Source organism: Myxocyprinus asiaticus, chromosome 29 (genome assembly GCF_019703515.2).
Source record: "Myxocyprinus asiaticus isolate MX2 ecotype Aquarium Trade chromosome 29, UBuf_Myxa_2, whole genome shotgun sequence".
Taxonomy (NCBI): domain Eukaryota; kingdom Metazoa; phylum Chordata; class Actinopteri; order Cypriniformes; family Catostomidae; genus Myxocyprinus; species Myxocyprinus asiaticus.
In genome coordinates, this window is record NC_059372.1 from 26,106,029 (window position 1) to 26,118,248 (window position 12,220).

Genomic DNA, 12,220 nt, shown 5'->3' on the forward strand with positions numbered 1-12,220 from the left:
AGCTCCTCCCGGTTCAGAGCATCTCTTTTCTCGGTTTGGAGTTGGACTCAGTCTCATTGACGGCGCGCCTCACAAAATTGCGCGCACAGTTGGTGCTGACCTGTTTGAAGGCGTTCAAACAGAAAACAGTGGTTCCACTGAAACTCTTTCAGAGGCTCCTGGGGCATATGGCATCCTCAATAGTGGCCACTCCGCTCGGGTTGATGCATATGAGACCGCTTCAGCACTGGCTTCAGACTCGAGTCCCGAAATGGTCATGGCGCCGCGGGATACATCGCGTGGCCATCACACCGATCTGTCACTGCCTCTTCAGCCCTTGGACTGACCTCACCTTTCTACAGGCAGGCGTTCCCCTAGAGCAGGTCTCCAGGCACGTTGTGTTCCTCCTCTAGAGTCAGCAGCAAGGTCAGGGAGTACGAGGAGCAGGTCATCCTGGTAGCACCCTACTGGCCCATCCAGATGTGGTTCTCAGACCTCACGCTCCTCGTGACAGCCCCCCCTGGCAAATTCCCCTGAGGAAGGACCTTCCTTCTCAGGGATGGGGCACCATCTGGCACCCGTGACCAGGCCTCTGGAATCTCCATGTCTGGCCCCTGGACGGGACGTGGAAGACTTAAGCGGTCTACCACCCGCCGTGGTAGACACGATCACTCAGGCTAGGGCCCCCTCTACGAGGCGCCTGTATGCCTTGAAGTGGCATCTGTTCGCTAAATGGTGTTCTTCCCGACGTGAAGACCCCCAGAGATGTGCAGTCATATCGGTGCTTTCCTTCTTGCAGGAGAGGTTGGAAGGGCGGCTATCCCCTTCCACCTTGAAGGTATATGTAACCGATATAGCGGCACACTGCGACACAGTGGACGGTAAGTCCTTAGGGAAGCACGACCTGATCATCAGGTTCCTGAGAGGTGCCAGGAGGTTGAATCCCTTCAGACCGCACCTCGTTCCCTCATGGAACCTCTCTGTAGGTCTTCAGGGTCTACAGAGAGCCCCCTTTGAGCCCTTGCAGTCAGCTGAGCTTAAGGCACTCTCCTCAAAGACTGCCCTCCTGACTGCGCTCACTTCCATCAAGAGGGTAGGAGACCTGCAAGCATTCTCTGTCAGTGAAACATGCCTGGAGTTCGGTCCGGGCTACTCTCATGTGGTCCTGAGACCCCGGCTGGCTGTCCCGGACTTACCTGCTTGTGCGTGCCACTACACGGGACGAAACCGGTTCCACCCGGAGATTGTAGAACCTCGCAAAGGTGTTGGGTGTTGCCCAGCCTGCTGCTCTGCAAATGTCTGTTAGAGACACTAGGCCCCATCGTCCGAATGACAGACAAGCACTACACCCCATCTTCCGAATGACTGACAAGCACTACACCCCATCTTCTGAATGACTGATAAGCACAACACCCCATCTTCCGAATTACTGACAAGCACTACACCCCATCTTCTGAATTACTGACAAGCACTACACTCCATCTTCCGAATCACTGACAAGCACTACACTCCATCTTCTGAATGACTGACAAGCACTACAACCCATCTTCTGAATTATTGACAAGCACTACACCCCATCTTCCGAATGACTGACAAGCACTACACCCCATCTTCCGAATGACTGACAAGCACTACACCCCATCTTCCGAATGTCTGACAAGCACTACACTCCATCTTCCGAATCACTGACAAGCACTACACCCCATCTTCCGAATCACTGACAAGCACTACACCCCATCTTCCGAATCACTGACAAGCACTACACCCCATCTTCTGAATTACTGACAAGCACGGCACCCCATCTTCCGAATGACTGACAAGCACTACACCCCATCTTCTGAATTACTGACAAGCACTACACCCCATCTTCCGAATCACCGACAAGCACTACACCCCATCTTCCGAATCACTGACAAGCACTACACCCCATCTTCAGAATCATTGACAAGGACTACACCCCATTTTCCAAAATACTGACAAGCGTCTTCCCCCATCACACATTTCTGCAATCAATTTTAACACGTTCACCTTTCCCTGTGGTGCTACTGATAGCATACTCAGACCACTTATTTTCACGTCTGTAATTGGCCTAACATGGCGTAATTTTTAAGATCATAAGGCCCATTATTCTTATATTTTACACTTATTCCCCATAGTAAAAATATGTTGAAATGAATAGACAGATAAACATTGTATATAATCATAAGATTGAAGTGGGCCATGACAACCTTATTCTTTGTATACTACTTCCATTATTAAGAAATCAAATACAGCAATTCACTTTCAAAGTAATTAGAATTATAGCTTTAAAGCAAATTACAAAGACAAATCAGATTCCCCCCAAAAGCGAGGAGGGAGTGGAGAGAAATATATTAAGATAAAAGATTAAGAACCTAAAATTTGAACAGAGATGGGAACTGCTTAAATAATAATATAATATTAAACTATGATTATTCTTTCTCTTTGACTTTTCTGGTTAATTGGTTAAATGGGAACATAATTAGCAATTATACTGCCCTGAAATGGCAAAACGCAAAACTGAGTAATGACAGTAATCAGGTGTCTTAGACTATGATCAATGCGTGACAGACGAGTTTGGCTCAAACACTATATTGCCAAAAGTATTCGCTCATCTGCCTTTAGACGCATATGAACTTAAGTGACATCCCATTCTTAATCCATAGGGTTTAATATGACGTCGGCCCACCCTTTGCAGCTACAACAGCTTCAACTCTTCTGGGAAGGCTTTCCACAAGGTGTAGGAGTGTGTTTATGGGAATTTTTGACCATTCTTCCAGAAGCGCATTTGTGAGGTCAGACACTGATGTTGGACGAGAAGGCCTGGCTCGCAGTCTTCGCTCTAATTCATCCCAAAGGTGCTCCATCGGGTTGAGGTCAGGACTCTGTGCAGGCCAGTCAAGTTCTTCCACACCAAACTCGCTCATCCATGTCTTTATGGACCTTGCTTTATGCACTGGTGCGCAGTCATGTTGGAACAGGAAGGGGCCATCCCTAAACTGTTCCCACAAAGTTGGGAGCATGGAATTGTCCAAAATCTCTTGGTATGCTGAAGCATTCAGAGTTCCTTTCACTGGAACTAAGGGGCCAAGCCCAGCTCCTGAAAACCAACCCCACACCATAATCCCCCCTCCACCAAACTTCACAGTTGGCACAATGCAGTCAGACAAGTACTGTTCTCCTGGCAACCGCCAAACCCAGACTCGTCCATCAGATTGCCAGATGGAGAAGCGTGATTCGTCACTCCAGAGAACGCGTCTCCACTGCTCTAGAGTCCGGTGGCGGCGTGCTTTACACCACTGCATCCGGTGCTTTGCATTGCACTTGATGATGTATGGCTTGGATGCAGCTGCTCGGCCATGGAAACCCATTCCATGAAGCTCTCTACGCACTGTTCTTGAGCTAATCTGAAGGCCACGTGAACTTTGGAGGTCTGTAGCGATCGACTCTGCAGAAAGTTGGCGACCTCTGTGCACTATGCGCCTCAGCATCCGCTGACCCCGCTCTGTCATTTTACTTCGTGGCTGAGTTGCTGTCATTCCCAATCGCTTCCACTTTGTTATAATACCACTGACAGTTGACTATGGAATATTTAGTAGCGAGGAAATTTCACGACTGGACTTGTTGCACAGGTGGCATCCTATCACGGTACCACGCTGGAATTCACTGAGCTCCTGAGAGCGGCCCATTCTTTCACAAATGTTTGTAGAAGCAGTCTGCATGCCTAGGTGCTTCATTTTATACACCTGTGGCCATGGAAGTGATTGGAACACCTGAATTCAATTATTTGGATGGGTGAGCGAATACTTTTGGCAATATAGTGTATGTTAAAATTCAGTGAAAATTTTATGTGAAAATGCAGTCACTACAAAATCCAAATAAAAATAATTCAAGCCATTTTTTTTATCAGTTTCAGTGTTATTTACTGAGTGTGGCCTTTTTAGGGTAGTAAAGGGTTTTGATACAGTATTTTTAAATAGTGAAACTAAACGTGTAAAGTCATTTAGGTAAATATAAAGAAATTTAGATGGGTGGATGGATGGATGGATGGATGGATGGATATAAAGTAATGCCATGTCAGCACAAAGGGTTATTTTCATGGCAGAATCAGAGTATCTTAATGTGCAATGACAAGCAATAAACAACAAACTACTACAGCACTTTAAAAAGATAGATGTAAATAAAAAAGACGTAAGACACGAGGTGAAGACAGACAACATCTCTCTCATCAGCGACACAAAGCTTTCAACAGGGGAAATAGAAGCACGCGTCCCGCAAGTCACTACTGTATTCAAGCCATGATCGCAAATGATACCATCAGCTAATATTGGCTGGGATAATGCTTTACAATTCAGGTCCAGTATTTAGCTAACAACCGCAGCGTGATTTTGGGGAGCTGAAGTGGAGGGAGAGGGAGGCATTTGATATGCGGGAAGAGGGAGCCTGTGGTACATTAACAGAAGCCACATGGTCACTGCTAGAAGCACCACCAAGCTTCCTTATGGACACTAAAATATACGCAATGCACAAAAATATATCTTATTACGTACGTCACTCGCATGACGGTCTTTGGTCTATAGCAGAGTGAAGCCAGTCACCTCTTAAATGTAGAAAGTGTTGTTGCTTTCGGCCAATGACAAAAATTGAAAAATACTACAAATTTCTGGTGCTATTTTGTGATTGCTTGGGGTGGTCTACAGCCCACCCTCAATGCTTGCAACACACAGCCCACCCCCAAATTGCTTTTAACCAATGCATAGATCGTAAAAATAAAAATATTTTATTTAATACCGTGTTTGCCAAATGTTTGATTGGGTGGGCAAGACTCACATTTGGGTGGGCTCAGCCCACCCTTGCCCATGCCTACATCCGGCCCTGATCACACATTTCTTTGCCTTAATGCACATTGTAGATGTACCATTCTGTGACATGCTGAAGACCATTTTGGCAACAATATGTAATTACTAAATATACATGCATGATTAATCCAGATGCAAGGAAAAATACTGAGGTAAAAAGTAAATTTCTCAGTTGTTTCCAAGTCTTAAATGAATTATTCCTAAATATGATGCCTTAATACAGATATGATGTTGCTGGGTTTTGATTGAGAAGCAGATCTGTACTTAAAACAATTAATTAAAATAAAATAAAATAATTAAACAGCTATTAAATAATTAAAATAAAATAATCTGGCCCACATAAGATGACGTTTAGTCCGAACGTGCCCATGCAGTGTGTGCATGCATGCAGGAGAGAGATTTAGGCTATTAATTGATTTCAGAGTGCCAAATGTATTTTTGAAATATTTGAAAAACTTTTGGGGATATATTTAATATAAAGAATACATTTATTGAAAAGATGCTATTTTATATAGGCTACTGTATATATTTCTTGTTATGATCTGTATGCTGATAATTCCCCCACATGGGGAAAAAAATAGATATTTAGCTTATTTTGGTTGAGGCAAGTCCCTTATTTTAAGATTGTTTTCTAGACAAGGTCTCTTGTTTCTTGGCATTTTTTTTTTTTTTTTTTGGTCACTACATTTTGTTAGATTTATGATAACATATTTAAAACAAGTCAGTATAGCTCCTGTAAGTATACTTTGACATCACTCTCATAGTTCCCTTCATCTTTAGAGGCAGCACATAAAACAATCCCAAAGTTTCATAGTAATTATAAAACTGAACAAACTCTACAATGTATGGGAATATGTCTTGCTACCGTTTTACGAATCATATTTAATTTGCCATTATGGGAGGGTGTTCGTAGAGATTACACAAATCCATCAAGGTGAACAGCTCATTTGTTTCAGGCTGATATGATTAACAAGTGTTTACTTAATGTGTTCAGCTGTAAACAGCACATCTGAGCTTATCAGCTGACAATTGGACAAGATACTTTAGATGATTGGAGTACAAAAATACACCCATCCACACACTATTTTTTTTTTTTACAAAACGCATCTGTGGGAGGTGTGTAGTGTGTGGGCAAAAGTTAAAAATGTAACTTCTAAGTGCATTTCATATGTAGTGTCGCATCAAAATGCCCTACAGGAGTTGTAGTAGTGTATGTAGTAGTGATTGACCGAAATGGGCTTTTTAATGGCCAGTGCTGATATCCAGAGAGCAGGGTGGCTGACAGACTGATATAATGCCGATATATCACACAATTTCATATAGTAAATAACATAAACATAAAATTGCTAAAAATGAATAAACTCTTATTTAGCACTATATTTACTCAATTTCACACTAGACTTTAACTTTGTAAAAAAGAATACAAATAATAATATTGAATTTTAAATGGTAGATAGCAGTTTCTTCTGATTTCTGATTAGTCATCAAATTTCAGTAATTTATCTGAACATGAAGAAATTGTTAATATATTAGGAAGAAGGAAATAACAGTACACACAGTAGTCCTGCAACCATGGATGGCATGTCCATGTTAGCAATCGCATTTTCTCAAAAAAATACAGAATCAAACCAATCGCACATACAGTGCATAGTGTATAAGACATTTACTTATAGCACACGTGAAGCGCTTTTACTTTGAAGTTGCACTTACATGCTCGTGCGGATCCAGCACGAGCAGCAATCTCCTAACACTTTAAACATCCTGGATCACCTGCTTGGATTGTCACGGACTTACAGTCATGATTTGTGAATCAGAGGAACTTTTGATCCTGATTCTGAAGTTTTGATTCTGGCTGACAGAATACGCGCTTCAGAGGAAGATATTAGATGAGCGATCGACGGGAAGAAAACGCTGGATTTTTGTGAGGTTTGTGAATTACATCTTTTTAAACCAGATATCTACATATTTGCGGACGGTATATAATAGAAGTTTTATTGATATTTGCCTTTTATCACTAGAAAAGTTACAGGGAACTGTTGAGGAGAGACTGTTAAAATACATGCGTCAGAGGAAGATTTATGAGTGTTCCACAGGATGCTGGATCTGCTGACGTTTTGTGAGGTTGGTTTATTTCATCTGTTTAAACGAGATATGCGCATATTTGCATATGACGGCATATGATATTAATTTTACTGATATGCGTCTGCAGCTGCTCAGATATGCGGACTGTTACAATGACACTGTGTTGCACACTGGTCTATTATTGTAGTAACACAATGGCATGTAACAACAAAACGAACCGTGACTGGTTGATTACATGTCTCAATCACTTCATATGCAAGCAGGCAATTCTCAGCGCCCTCAAGAAACAAATCGGCCAATGGGGAAAAGTTATTGGCCGACGCGATAATTAAAAAATTCTGAATATCGGCCGATTTATCGGCCTCCGCGATATATCGGTCAGCCACTAGTATGTAGTATTTCACTGGTTGGAAAATGAACAGAAATATGGTTCATGTGTCATATTGTGTATATATACATTCTTTTCCACTAAATACATTTGTCTTTTTGGAAGATCTTGAGGGTAGCTACTGTAATGAGTCTCCAAAATTAAATAACCTCTTAATTGGCACCATCCCTAGAGGTAAAAACAATGTTGTGTGACACACTGCTAATGAGCATTAACATGTTTATAAATAACATACATATAGACAGTCAGCTTCAATTGTAACTCATTGATAGTGAGTTTCCTCTACTTGCGTTATGGAGAAATGTAGTTGTGATGAGGAGGAGGGCATGGCTGGGCCGTGATTGTGCACAGCCGGTTTCCGCACTGTGATAAGCCATGTGAAAAATCAGAACAAGGTAGCTTATGTTCTAGTTAAGGTTCTTCACTCTATCTAGTTCAGGGCTGCCAGCACTTACTCTCATAAGTGGGATAATTTGTTGAATAGCTGGAGGTGATAGAATGCAGGATGAGGGCTGAATTGATTTAGAGTTCAGTTCAGTAGGAACAAAAATAATGATGCTGACATTCAGCATATCAGTGTTCTCTGGAGTGCCTTTATATGATTTCAATGCACCATCATGTCAATAGAATGGGTGTGTTAAATTTACTTTGGTTACTTGCATAATGTTATATTTGCAATGGTTGTTATATTTGTCTTCATCAATGCCTAATGCCACTTTGCACCAAAGTCATCTTTCAGTTGCCGTAAATAATGGGAGTAAATTTGCATTGCTATCTTGGAAAAGAACATGCCTCAGACTCCACATTATAATCTTGCCAACAATGCTGGGTAGCAATGGATTACATATAATTTGGTTTACATAATCATATTACACAATTTAAGGATTTAGATTACATTACTTTTTAAAATTGAATAATCAGATTACAGTTACTTTTTATGGATTACATTATAAAAGTTTTGATTATATTTACAATCAGCCAATAGAAATAACTAGTGCATAATTTATAACTTACAAAAATGATATAGATTGAAAAGATTCCACATTCAATCCTAATGTACTTTTGGATTTGTAATAGTTTTGAAAGTTTTAATGTCATATTGAAAGTATGAGTACCAGCATTTCAAAAGAGTTATCATAAATCCCTTGTTCACCTGTCCATAATTAGACACTCTTTGGTAAAAACACATATTGCAAACAAAATTTTGCAAATAGGTGACATGCAAATACACTTTGGCCCATGCTTCAGGATGGCAAAAAAAGGGCCTGTCATAGGTAAGGCCACACCTTCTCATGATAAATTATGAGGAGGTAAAAATCGTACATCTCTACATCATATTTAAAGACATTCACTCAATGTTCATTTCATAGCCAGTTAAAAAATTAGTCCAATCTCTATTCCTAATTAACAGCAATTCTCTTAAAATTTAAAATTAATGCATGTTGTCATTGTCTTCCATTTTGGGTAACATAGTGTTCATTTTTCTCTTTTGTTTTCCCTTTTCAAGTACCGTTTGTTTTACTCAGTGACAAAAACAGCACATTGCTGTTTGATTTGATGTTTATGGATGTTTCATGAAAGGAGTGTTAATTGTCACTTAATCCATTTTAAATGAATGATTCAATTTAGCAAAACATGCTAAAGTGTTGTCTAAAAGATTGTGTTATTGATTACAATTTTAGTCCTTTAATTTGTAATCAGTACCGGATTACATTTAAGATCTAGTCAATACTGCTTGCCATATAAGCAATAACCACATGTCTCTGAATCACATTTTTGAGAGACCCTCAAACAGACAAGACCTGTTTACTTTTTTAATGTATGTTAAGAAATGCATGTTCCTGGTCTTACTGTGAACAATTCATTGGTGCCAGTTTTCCCAAAACTTTGTGTCTTTATAATCTTTATTTAAAATGTAATTTTAAACTTGCTTTTCCTCTGAAACAACTTTCCTTTTCTGCTGACATCACCTTGGTCTTGTAGGCTATAGGATAATGTTTACCAATAAGCTATTAAGCCATTATTTGAGCAAACTCACATTTAGGTCTGGAATGGAACGGCCATTTTTCATAATCCAAACAAGTCCTGATGGATAAAATCAAGTCCCACCACATTTTTTTTTTTTTTTTTGAATGGAAACAAATGGGAATTAAATGGGATTTCATGTTGAATTTTTCAGCTATAAGTATAAAAGAGTTCCAAATAACATGATAGATTTATACTCTACTTTTAGGACTCTCCTTTTCCTGAAGTTTATCTTATTGTTGGGATGGATTAGTAATCCACCCTATATCTGACCCCAGTCACGATTTGAATGGTCATGAATGCTAGCCCAAAAGTGGATTTATTTTTGTGATAAGATTATTTTTTTATTACAGCTGCATTTACATCACCAGACCAACAACTATTTGCATTTCATGAGGCTCGTTCCCCTTTTCATCTCTCACTAATACAAAAAATATATATTGTAATGCAATTACACTGCAATCATGCTAATTCCACATCAAGTTCCCAGCTCACCTGTGTGTGCGTCTGTCACTTTCACAAACACCTCTCTGGCTGTAAAGACTCTTTAAATGTGGCACGGCGCGTTTCAACAGCTACGAACTGCAGCTGAAAGTTCCAGAAGATTCTTCAGTAATCTTTGCATGCGAACATTCCAGATTCTGCTTATAGCACATCCTCAAACAGGAAGACTAGAGATTACTACTAAACAAAAGTACTGCCATCACATAGATGTGCTCTGTCCAGGTCGGCTATGCATTTACAATGTAAAATACTACAAATCTCAAACACACTAATTTCCAAATATTTATGACATAATTTAGGGAGTTTAGCTCACTTTTGTGAAATATTAATATAATGAAGATGTGCCTGCATGCATTGGGGAAAGCATAATAGTTCATTCCTTTTCAATAAGATTTGTGGGACTCCAAACATTCAATGGTTTTGCAAATTGAAATCTGTCACAAAACTGACATGAACCATTAATATACCATATCATTTCCCCCAGACATAATTCTTAGAAAAAAAGAAAAAGAAACAGTAGTTCCAAAAAGGAATAAAAAATATCATCAATAAAAACATTAAGATAGCTTACATTTTTGTTTATTTTACTATGCATGTCCAACCCAGGGGCGGTTCTAGAGGTGGGGGGCCAGGGGTGGCCGCGGCTGGACAGAAGCCTAAAAAATCCAATTTTATATGTTTTAAAGTTATGACAATTTTTGCACTGGTGGGGCCCAATGTCATGATTATCAGTCAAAAGAAATGTCTTTTTTTAACACAAAAATTTGAAATTGAGCCAGAAAATGAAATCAATGAGCTGGTGTGTTATGGTGTGGTGTGTTGTGGGCCAGGTTTGGTGGGCCGCTCTGGGCCAGAAAGTCCATTAGTCCCAGTCCCCCCACCTATCAGAAAACATAAACACTAAGACACACATGCACACCAGCAACCTTGCTGTAGTTACTGACCCTGGATTTCTCTCCATCCTAAAACATGTTCACTCTAGTTAAGCCTACTTGTAAAATCAATAGCATAGTATCTCAGTATAATGACAAGGACAACATGACAATAGGAAAATATGAGACAACTGCACAAGTGGGCAATCACGTTTAGTGATCTACATATGTATAAGAGCAAAACTCCGGTTCAGTGCGAACAAAACAAATGAACAAGCCCATGAAGGGATGTTATGTCACAATATGTCCTTTATTAATAATTCATTGGTTATTTAAAAAATGACCTTCCACCCCCAACAAACGTCTCTCTTTGATTTCCTGCCTGCACAGAACTCACAGAACATCTGCTTATACATACTGTATAGTCTATATATGACCTTTTCTGCCTTTATTCGATACGAAAGTGTCAATCTTCACTCTTTTTTAAGGATTCAAATCACATGTTAAACAACTTTCAGCTGTTAATGCTGTCAGGGTTCTAATTACTCCAGGAATAATTAAAAAACGCAACACTGGAGGCAATAACGCGCAGAGAAGCATCTCTCAAAAACCAAGACGCATTCATCGACAGGTTGGATTTCACGACTGCCGTCATCATGTTTCCTCACAAACTCCAATCAAAGAACTTGACGGCTACATGAACGTGGTTGGAATAGAAAGAAAGCGTAATGTCTTACTTTGTTTTTACTGTGCAAATATTTTCAGTTAGGACTGTAGAAGGAGGAAAATCTTAAAACAGGCAAAGATTTACGCCGATGAACAAAAATATCTGAACTTGGTTTACCTGCTCGGGTTGGCACAGAGTACGCACGGGCTGGATGAAGGAATCCAAACTTTGAAGAGCCCCTTGATCGGGTGTTAATAGCTCTTTTATGAGAGACGCAATGCTGCTGTCTGTCCCTCCCTCTTTCTCTCTCTCTTTCTCCCACAGAGAAATAAATAATCTCTGCTTTCATCTGGATCACCGAATCTCCATCCCTCCCTCTCCAGCGCCTCTCTCTGTCTCTCTCGTGCGCACACACATACAGTGAGAATTAACGCATTGTCTAAAACGCTTCCAGGTAAGCAGGTGTGCAGAAATTGTGACGCTCTGAAACCCCTCCAGTACATTTTTTTTTTTCTTCTGGGGGTGAGCAGCTGCATGCATAGAATCAGAGAGTAGGCTATTTGGGTGTACGAATATGCTTGTTCCACTGTGCGCTTTGCTGTTTGGTCATTATCATCAAATGTGATTGAATTGAGTAACACGTTTTTCTTGTAAATGGACGGGACTTTAGTTTACAAGTATTTAATAGCCTCCGAAAGGCGGTGAATTGCAGTGACTAGCAGATTGCGAGCAACCGGATTACTACATGGGATTAAACTGCAACAAACATCATTTCATTATCTGCGCATTAGAAGAAAAGCCCGAGGCAGTCGTGAAAACTGCTCAC

At 40.3% G+C, this 12,220-nt stretch overlaps 1 protein-coding gene across 1 annotated transcript in view; it reads right to left on the reverse strand.

Annotated features, from left to right (window-relative positions):
- Positions 1–11,728, reverse strand: part of LOC127420474 (calcium/calmodulin-dependent protein kinase type IV-like) — a 72,870-nt gene extending 61,142 nt beyond the window's left edge. The window contains exon 1 of the mRNA XM_051662796.1: positions 11,572–11,728. The gene's annotated coding sequence lies outside the window, so the exon portion shown is untranslated. The remainder of the gene's footprint in view (positions 1–11,571) is intronic.
- Between the last annotated feature and the right edge of the window lie 492 nt (positions 11,729–12,220).